This window comes from Mercenaria mercenaria, chromosome 11 (assembly GCF_021730395.1).
Source record: "Mercenaria mercenaria strain notata chromosome 11, MADL_Memer_1, whole genome shotgun sequence".
NCBI classification, from domain to species: Eukaryota; Metazoa; Mollusca; class Bivalvia; order Venerida; family Veneridae; genus Mercenaria; species Mercenaria mercenaria.
Window position 1 is genome coordinate 48,965,764 of NC_069371.1, and position 11,644 is coordinate 48,977,407.

Here is an 11,644-nt window from a genome sequence, read left to right on the forward strand (position 1 = left end):
GAACCATACGCCGCTTTTCATCGGATTACACGCTAGTGTATCATAGTGTAAATGTTGAGTTCTGCTTAACCCGGGGCTAGAGGGCGTGGACGGGAGCATGCATTTCCACTATCGTCTATGAACAGGCTCAATCGAACCGAGCCTGCCACATTTTCGTTTTTGTCGTGTTGAGCGACCTGTGGAGTTTCCACTCTTTTTTTAGCTCACCTGAGCAATGCTCTGGTAAGTTTTTCTGATCACTCGATGTCCGGCGTCCGGCGTCTGTCGTCTGTCAACATTAAGCTTGTGTATGCGATAGAGGCTGTATTTTTCAGCTGATCTTCATGAAATTTATTCAGAATGATAACCTTGATGAAATCTAGGCCGAGTTCGAAAATGGGTCATCTGGGGTCAAAAACTAGGTCACTAGGTCAAATCAAAGGAAATCATTGTGTATGCGATAGAGGCTGTATTTTTCAATTAATCTTCATGAATTTTAATCAGAATGATTACCTTGATGAAATATAGGAGGAGCTCGAAAATGGGTCATCTAGGGTCAAAAAGTAGGTCACTAGGTCAAATCAAAGAAAATCATTGTGTATGCGATAGAGGCTGTATTTTCAATTAATCTTCATGGACTTTGGTCAGAATGGTTGCCTTGATGAAATCTAGGCCGAGTTCAAAAAAGGGTTATCTGGGGTCAAAAACTATGTCACTAGGTCAAATCAAAGAAAAATCTTGTGTATGCGATAGAGGCTGTAATTTTCAATTAATCTTCATGAATTTTGGTCAGAATAATTGCCTTGATGAAATCTAGGTCAAGTTCGAATATGGGTTATCTGGGGTCAAATTGTAGGTCACTAGGTCAAATCAAAGGAAAAGCTTGTATATGCGATAGAGGCTGTATTTTTCACTTGATCTTCCTGAAATTTGGTCAGAATGATTGCCTTGATGAAATCTAGGTCAAGTTTGAATATGGGTCATCTGGGTCAAAAATTAGGTCACTAGGTCAAATCAAAGGAAAACATTGTGTATGCGATAGAGGCTATATTTTTCAATTGATCGTCCTGAAATTAAGTCAGAATGATTGCCTTGATAAAATCTAGGTCATATTTGAAAATAGGTCATCTGGGGTCAAAATTTAGGTCACTAGGTCAAATCAAAGAAAAACCTTGTGTATGCGATAGAGGCTGTATTTTTCAACTGATTTTCATGAAATTTGGTCAGAATGATTGCCTTGATAAAACCTACGTTGACTTTGATTATGGGTTATCTGGGGTCAAAAAGTAGGTCACTAGGTCAAATCAAAGAAAACCCTGTATGCGATAGAGGCTGTATTTTTCAATTAATCTTCATGAAATTGGTCAGAATTATTGCCTTGATGAAATCTAGGTCAAGTTCGAACATGAGTCATATGGGTCAAAAAGTAGGTCACTAGGTTAAATCACAGTAAAACCTTGTGTATGCGATAGAGGCTGTATTTTTCAACTGATCTTCATGAAAGTTTGTCAGAATGGTAGCCTTGATAAAATCTAGGCCGAGTTCATCTGGGGTAAAACTAGGGTAAAACTAGGTCACTAGGTCAAATCAAAGAAAACCTTGTGTATGCGATAGAGGCTGTATTTTTCAACTTATCTTCATGAATTTTGGTCAGAATGATTACCCTGATGAAATCTAGGCCAAGATCGAAAAAAGGTTATCTTGGGTCAAAAACTAGGTCACTAGGTCAAATCAAAGAAAAACATTGTATATGCAATAGGGGCTGCATTTTGCACTGGTTTTTCATAGAATTTGGTCAGAAGTTGCCTTGATAAAATCTAGGTCAAGTTTGAATATGGGTAGTCCGGGGTCAAAAACTAGGTCACTAGGTCAAATCAAAGAAAAACCTTGTGTATGCGATAGAGGCTGTATTTTTCAATTGATCTTCGTGAAATCTGGTCAGAATGATAGCCTTGATGAAATCTAGGTCAAGTTCGAATATGGGGTCAAAAACTATGTTACTAGGTCAAATCAAAGAAAATACTTATGCATACTCTAGATATTTTGCTCCAGTTTTAATGATAATTGGTCAGAATATTTTTTTTCCATGAAATCACTAGGTCAAACATGTTTACACTATTATAGTGTGTTATGGTGTGTTTCTCAGGTGAGCGACCTAGGGTCATCTTGGCCCTCTTGTTCTATATTTTTTTCTCCTGTCCTCTGTCTTTCTTAAGTATAAATGATAGCATTTAATGGTGCAGTTGTTTATATCATGATCATAGAATGACTGCTAATGCATTTATTGCATTTTAGGCAGCAATTAAAGTCGAATTTATATTTTGCATTGACTATTTAAAGAAAGATGATTAAGGAATGTGTTTCAAAGAGAAAATATTGTATGACTACGATCGACTGTGAATTATGCATAAACTTATTGTTAAAATTCTTATACTACCAGGTAAACGTCAACGAGGTATTTTCAGCCCACCCGCATATCTACGGATCGCGAAGTTCTGCGTTCGATCCCCGGCGAGGCGTACGTTCTCCATGACGATTTGATAATAGACATTTTGTCAGGAGTCATTTAGTCCTCCACCTCTGAATCGTAGGAAGTTGGCAGTTACTTGCGGGGGAAGAGCTTATACTGGTAGAGAATCCAGAAAAACTAGTTAGGTTGATTGCCCGCCGTTACGCGACTGGTAAACTGTTGGAAAAGAACTAATGAAAGAAGTAAATACTTTGTATGAAATTCATCTTCATTTATAAGTAACATTTACATATACGATATGCTTCTACGGCATCCAAAGAAATGATTTCAATACTTATGATAAATCATTTTATAAAACGATATTCAAGTCAATTTGTCCACGCGGTGTAAGTTCAACAGGATCATTTTAGAAGAATAACTGAAAGATTGGTCACATTATACGTGTATACATTACGTATACTAAACGAAACAGAACAGACCTGTAGGATTTCATCTAGAGAAAATATACACGTTTTTTTTTTATTTCCTTTTATTTCTTCTTATTTGTAGATCTGTTAACATTAACTGGTTTGAAAATATAGATTTACATTCACAATATATAGGTGAAGATGCCTCCAGAGGTACACAGAGTAGAATAAAGTATACATTCCCTACTTACTTTTTAAGTGTTTCGTATCTTTCTACTTTTGATAATATAATAGTTAATTAAGATGATAAATATCATGACTCTTCCTTTCATTAATTTTTACTGTTGGAAAGGCATTAATTATCACATGTTACCTCCTTATAATAAAGTAGTACAGTTTAAGCACTTTCATCCATCAAAGCTTGTATAAGTTTTTTCTTAAAATTCAGTACGATATTTTTGTTTCAACTACTAGTCCTTTTTGCCATTGTTTATACACTCTCTCCTTTGAAAACACAAGTTGAAATCGATCAGATCGTATCAATTTTCTGATCTGACGCTTGGTTGCAGACAGGATGTACGTGATAGCATTTTGAAAACTTAGTACGTATTTTGACCATTCAGATGTTTTACAACCAGAAACTATAAAAAAATCAGAAAACTTTGAAATAATAAAACACGTTAAAATGTTCTTCCGTCATTTTCACGAATACTGATAAAGATAATGTTTAAACTAATCAAAATAAAAGCATATGGTATACGAAAACGCGAAAACAACTTCATGCAGGATAAGAACAGCAGGAACAAGAGTTTTGAAATTCAAAAGAATAGATCTATAATTAGCAAATACAAGTGAATATGTAAAGCTTAGACGCTCATGCCTTGTATATTGAGACTATTATGGGTTTTATTCCTTCCTAATACATAGCTAAGAAGTCCCTCGGGTTTCTGAATATGTTATAATAAGAAAAATATACGTTATCCCTATATTAAAATCATACATATCATGGTAATGAAATTTAATATTCTATAAAATTCTCAGTTAGCTAGATCTATTAAACATTTGTAATGTTATGACATCCATAGAACCAGTTTTGTACTTAAATCTTAAACAATTGATATCTTCATAGGTTTTACTGTAGCTCATTCTATAGAAATAACTTTAGTCGGTTTGCACTTATTTGTTTCATTTCTCAAATTCGTAATTATCACAGAAAAACTGCATTTGTATTAAAATAGTAGAGAGAATGACGAAAATCAGTCTGCACTTAACTGACCTTTGACCTTGAACCGTGACCTTAATTTGACCTTATGAAGGCGACAGTCCCCATTTTTATTAAGTTAGCACTGAACATGACGTCGAGCATTAACAAAGAATGTCATCAAAGGCAATTTCTAGGTCTCTTTTTTGGGTATATAGGCACACTATAACATTATAATCTAATGAAATGCACAGTATTAATACATTCGTTGTATTAAAAATTATTCAAAGATTCAACTTTAAGATGTGTTATAAAAAGAATCAGCTATAGTATAAACAATGTACACAATGTAAAATAAGATACTTTCTAATTCAAGAACGATGAATCTGGTGTTACAAGCATATAGAAAGCAATCAACTTGCAAGATACCTTGTGCCCATTAACGTACGCCCATCTATCCAGGTAGTTTCAAGAAAAAAGAGGGTTCTTCCTATTAGATCCCCATCCATGCATGGCATTTTGCCCACGGTGGCCATTGATATCATTAGTGTTGTTATGCCACATTATTTGCTAACATGTATTATTTTTATTATAATCATAGTTAAATTCATAGCAAAAACTATGCAAGTCTACGGTGGTATGTTTAGGACATGCAATTATTTTCTTTAGGATTAAATTATCTTGAGCGATCAACATCTTATCTCGTGTGCACGACATCTTATCTTGAGCGATCAACATCTTATCTCGAGCGATCAACATATTATCTTGAGCGATCAACATATTATCTCGAGCGATTAACATATTATCTTGAGCGATCAACATATTATCTTGAGTGATCAACATATTATCTCGAGCGATCAACATCTTATCTCGAGCGATCAACATATTATCTTGAGCGATCAGCATCTTATCTCGAGCGATCAACATCATTATTTCGTGCGCACGACATCTTATCATCTTATCTTAAGAGCGATCAACCATCTTATCTTCGAGCGATCATACATATTATCTCGAGCGATCAACATATTATCTTGAGCGATCAACATCTTATCTCCAGCGATCAACATATTATCTTGAGCGATCAACATATTATCTTGAGCGATCAACATCTTATCTCAAGCGATCAACATCTTATCTCGTGCGCACGACATCTTATCTTGAGCGATCAACATCTTATCTCGAGCGATCAACATATTATCTCGAGCGATCAACATATTATCTTGAGCGATCAACATCTTATCTCCAGCGATCAACATATTATCTTGAGCGATCAACATATTATCTTGAGCGATCAACATCTTATCTCAAGCGATCAACATCTTATCTCGTGCGCACGACATCTTATCTTGAGCGATCAACATCTTATCTTGAGCGATCAACATATCATCTTGAGCGATCAACATCTTATCTCCAGCGATCAACATATTATCTTGAGCGATCAACATATTATCTCGAGCGATCAACATCTTTTCTCGTGCGCACGACATCTTACCTTGAGCGATCAACATCTTATCTTGAGCGATCAACATATTATCTTGAGCGATCAACATCTTATCTCGAGCGATCAACATATTATCTTGAGCGATCAACATATTTTCTTGAGCGATCAACATATTATCTCGAGCGATCAACATCTTTTCTCGGTCATCTTATCAATATATATTAAGGACATTTGTGTGAATTCATATCATTAGTAAAAACATACGGCTGCCACCGTTTTTGTTTCTGTTTCGATTATACTTATAACCGTTTCACATGTTTGCAGGGTAGAAATTTAAATACGCAAACTGATAAAAAAGGCAGCAAAAAATCAGTGATGATGCAAAGAAATAAATTTAAGTCCTTGACAAAAAAAATTAGTATGTAGGCTTCGCCCATATATTAAAGAATTTCCTTGTTTTCCCTTAATTCATGCATGTAACATTTCTGCGCGAATTTATCAGTCGAACTGAAATTTGTTGCTTTTCTAACATGCAGTATGTATCATTGGTTATGTTCATTTGATTTTGAAGGAAGGATGACCAGTTATATGCATTGCTCTCCCAAATGATGTGAGAAACTTGTACATGTACTTGTGGGAAGTTTAAATAACAGCGGAAAAGGCGGGACCCTAATTAACAACTTGTCCGTATGTTTTACTGATGACCTAAATGCATACACAAAGGGCCTTAATATATATAAATAAGATGTCGTGCGCTCGAGATAAGATGTTGATCGCACAAGATAAGATGTTGATCGCTCAAGATAATATGTTGATCGCTCGAGATTAGATGTTGATCGCTCAAGATAATATGTTGATCGCTCAAGATAATATGTTGTTCGCTCGAGATAGTATGTTGATCGCTCAAGATAAGATGTCGTGCGCACGAAATAAGATGTCGTGCGCACGAAATAAGATGTTGATCGCTCGAGATAAGATGTTGATCGCTCGAGATAAGATGTTGATCGCTCAAGATAAGATGTCGTGCGCACGAAATAAAATGTTGATCGCTCGAGATAAGATGTTGATCGCTCAAGAAAATATGTTGATCGCTCAAGATGAGATGTTGTGCGCACGAAATAAGATGTTGATCGCTCGAGATAAGATGTTGATCGCTCAAGATAATATGTTGATCGCTCGAGATAAGATGTTGATCGCTCGAGATAATATGTTGATCGCTCGAGATAAGATGTTGATCGCTCAAGATAAGATGTCGTGCGCACGAAATAAGATGTTGATCGCTCGAGATAAGATGTTGATCGCTCAAGATAATATGTTGATCGCTCGAGATAATATGTTGATCGCTCGAGATAATTTATTTTATTCGCTCGAGATAAATGTTGATCGCTCGAGATAAAGTTGATCGTTTCGAGATAAGATGTCGTGCGCACGAGATAAGATGTTGATCGCTCAAGATAATTTGATCCTAGAAAAAATAATTGCATGTCCTAAACATACCACCGTACAAGTCTATCCTAGTTAAGAATTTTTTTATTATAATTCATCGTTCGCCAGATCATTGGTCTGATATTCGTTAAACTTGGACAAAGAGGGATTGCTTTGATAGAATACCCTTTACAGTTTTGTGTATATATTTACCAACTTAAAATTTTACGTACAGGTATATATTTTACACCTTAAAAGTTTAACGTACACATTTTTGTATATATTTTCCATCTTAAAAATTTTGCGAATATATTTATAAACAGGTGTCCAGATGTCATGTTTATACTATTTCATATGAATTAAATTAAATAAACCGTAATACAAAATAAACGTATTATCTGAAACAGATAAATCATTTAACAATAACAATTTTCAATATGACCCAACATTATGTTCGGGGTGGGGGTAGGGGACATACAACGTTACTGCTCTCCGCACGTCCGTCCGTAGGTACGTCCCGAAATATTGAGTGTCCAACTCCTCTCATACACACTTTTCTGATTTGCTTTAAACTTATACAAATGAACAAGCTTGATGTGGAGATGACCATAAAGGAAAGAACTATTGTTCTGTCTCTTTTTATCGCAGTTTGGGCCCTTTGATAGTTTTTCTTTATAGAATATAGAGAAAAATCTTGTATTTCCAACACATCAAACACTATTGAAAGCGTGTGCTTGAATGTTTCACCGATGAAGGATCTTGTGAAAATGACCATAAATAATGGAATTCTTTTCTGTGGCTATTTTCCTAGAAAAATATGGCCCTTTCTCTATTTACAAAATAGGTCATAGCGAAGAAATTTGGTGTGTTCAACTCCTCGAAATGCATTTAAGCAACTTTATATGAATATGATCATTAAGGATGGCGCAGTTTGTGCTGGCCATCCGTGTCCTATTAGACACAATTCAAGATTAATTAGTATTATACATGCATATACGAAAATATAAGAAAGACAAACCTATTTCTATAGGGTTGTAGCAATATCTATTTTCAAATTTCTTCAACAGAAATATAGATAAAGAAAACACTTCGAGATAATTATTACATAAGGAAACTTACAATAAATATTGTCAGATATAGACGTACTAACATACGAAAGTGAGTGATAGCTCATTTTGTTAAGTTTTCAATGAGGTTTTATTATTTAATTAGAAACATATTGAATAGTTGACAAAACTTTTTTTTGTTTTTTTTGTTTAATATGACTTTATATTCTATTAAAGATATAAGTGACTTTAATAGACAGAGAACACATAAAACTAATTGGTCAGATCATTCAGATATGATATAATGCTTGCAATAAATATCACATAAAATGATCAAATCGATTCGAGTGTTGCGAAGTCGCAACTGACAGTTTTTTATTGTATGCTAAGCTCATTTAAATATTTACAAAACAATTAGTACCTGTTCGAGAAGTAAGTTCATCTAATTAAAAAGTTTTTTTAGATACATTAGCTCGCCTGAACCATGGTATTAGCTGTATCTTTAAAAAGAAAACCGACGTCGTCGTCATTCGTCAGCAGTTTACTTAAACATCTATATTAAGAATAACACCGCATTTGGTCATCATCCACCTGTGACAAGAGAATATTCCTTGAACCAGTTTTAATGTCGTAGTCTAAATCCTGTTTTTTATTTACTGTTACCATATCTGTCACATTGTGAGATTAAACTCATCTGTCTCATGAGATTTATTCAAGGTCAAACGTCCAAAGTCTGGTTTGCGTCTTTGGCTTATTTATTTCATCATATATATACGAACCGAATTAAATTAAACACGCCATGGTACTTCTGTAATGGTACTGTCTTATAATCTATTGCATCGTTTGCTTATAGTTATATTTATCACCAAGACAAGAAGTTAGTAAGTAAGTTTTATTCGTGCAGAGTGTCATTACAAGGACAACACATCATACATTCATTAATTTATCATACTCATCTCAAATTACGATAATGAATAAGTTCAGCTAACAGCTCATAGATAACCCAATATTAAGTCAGTAAGTAAACAAAGTAGATTACAATGATACAATTTCTATAATCTAACTGAACTGTATGAATTAAAATGATAAAGTAGTGAAACCATCAATATGAGGAACATAAGAATTTGAGCTAAATATGCTATGCTGCGAACGTCACTATAGTTGTCCTTCATATAAATGGGACATTTATTATAAAAATAATATAGAATGCATTACCAAGACGAGGAAGAATAATCTAGGTGACATTGAATCAATGAATTGTTTCCTAGAGTGTTTTATGTTAGAACATAATGTTGTTTTTATACAAAATTATCTCTTGTATTCACTTTCCATAATGGATATACATATACCCAGCGTCTAAAATAAACCTAAATATTAGACTTGTTCCTAAAACGTAAGGATATGGTTATTGCAACGAAATTAAATTGCAAATTTTGCTATTCTTACGTTTGGGATGAAATAATGAATTTCGTAAAAAGAAATACTCTTGTTAATTTACTGCTTGAGAAATGGTCTAGTTCCTGTCCAAACACCTGGTTTATAGCAACTTGGTCTTTTTGAGAAAATTAAATTGCACTGACATCTGCATACAGTTCCAGTTTATGTGTAAGACTGATACCAATAATAAAAGAAGGCATATAATGCTTCCACAAGATGCACAGGCGAACAGAAATATGATCTGGAATTGTTGACATGAATAATTGTGTTCTTCTGTTATGTACAAGTATTTTTTGGCATAATATCATCATTATAACAGTATCAAAAGATAATATACAAACAATCTGAACACTGTTTTCTCATGTGACATGTAAGTTTGATACGACCAGTGTAACTTTGATTATGTTCTACCTTAAACGATTCCAGATGATAATAAACAGCTCGCTGAAGGATTCATACACTATCTTTCAATCTAAAAACCAAGATATGACTAACTTTCTTTCATTTCGAAACACTAATTGATACTTATAACATAGTAGTATTAGAAAGTTTCAAATTATTGTGCTTATTAAATACATTTTCCATATCTATGTACAGAGAATGATACTGGCCCTACTGGTTAGCTATCAAAAACGGGTGATATCAGCTTTAAGTGAAAACGGAGTACTGTCACACAAGGTGATGCAGATTTATATTGCTTTAGACTCACCAGTAGCAAAATTTCAAATCAGAGGGCGGATTGCTAGTTCTTCAAACCTTGACTAGCAGCAAGAATAAACAGGCTGACTCACCTAAAAGGCACATTCTGGTGAGTTATACAAAGTTTTCGTCACTCACTTTAGCAATAATGAATAATCTAAACGTGTATAAAATTGCCAATAACAGTCCAACAACGGTCATTCAGTCATACACGTCTTGAATAGGATACTAAATTTGTCGAGGTTTAAGTACATCCTAAGAACAATTTCTTTAGCAAACACTTTATCAGTCAACAATAGGTAGAAACAAACATGTGGTTCTATAACATGTATACTTATACAAAACATTTATGCAAACACAAATGACATGTTTGAGAATATTTACTTTTATTTTTTTTGATCTTGTAATATACAATATCTAACGAGTTCCTTATCGAAACATTTTGGACATAAAATGATTAAACGCTTTACACATCATCTTATTAACTAAAATTCTTATTATTACTCCCGCATTCCTCCAGATTATACTTTTTGCAATCTTCTGAAAAACAGTATTTTGAGTCAAACGGGTTTTCAATAAAATCTTCTTTAATTATAACACAACATATCATCACATGAATATTCCATGCAGCTTTTTCAGCATTGTCCAGAGTCTCTCGTGTCCAAGACGGTCGCGCGTGTAGTTGACTGATATGTTAAAATGGCACTTTAAACTTAGTATCATTTTAAATATTTCAACTTAGACAGGGATAGTTCAAAAAGTTGGAGTTAAATTCCAACTCAATATTTGCACGCTATTGCTATCGTAATTTGGAATATACAAACAGCTTTGTAGCAGTTGAAGCACAAAGCCTGTGGCAATGTTAGAACTTTCCTAATAACAACATTTTCAAAGTCACCCTTTTCGTTTAGAAGAATAACGTTTGCTGACATACATGCACATGCAAAAACATTTCCATCATATGCAGGTGCTAAACCATGAAAAACATGAGTAAAATCTATTTCGGCTGTAACAGTATTAAGAACATGGCCACTACAATTAATAAAAATAACACCTTCACTTAAGACATTGGCTAATATAGTTTTATTATATTTACGCACGCATATGTTATAAATATCATTTACTGTTGAATCAATGTTATGGTTTCAGTATGTTTCCGTTCAGGCTGCACATGTGTAAACGTTTGTCATCAGAAATATAGAGTATGTTATCAAAATATGATATTCCCCTACAACCAAAGCTGAAACTAAGTTCATATTTGTATACCAGTTGACGATCAACTTTAAAGATTTTAACATTTTTCTCATTTTTGAGACAAACTCCTAAATATGTCACCCCCACTGCATGTTGGATATAATTATATGTTGGACATATTATGACATAAGGCAATACCGGTTCGGCATTGTATGTAATTAGGCAATACCAGCTTGGCACTGTATGCCATTTAGGCAAAACTGGTTTCAAATGTAATGTATGACATTAGGCAATACTAGTTTGTCTTTGCATACCATTAAGTGATACCTGGATTTTGCACAGTCT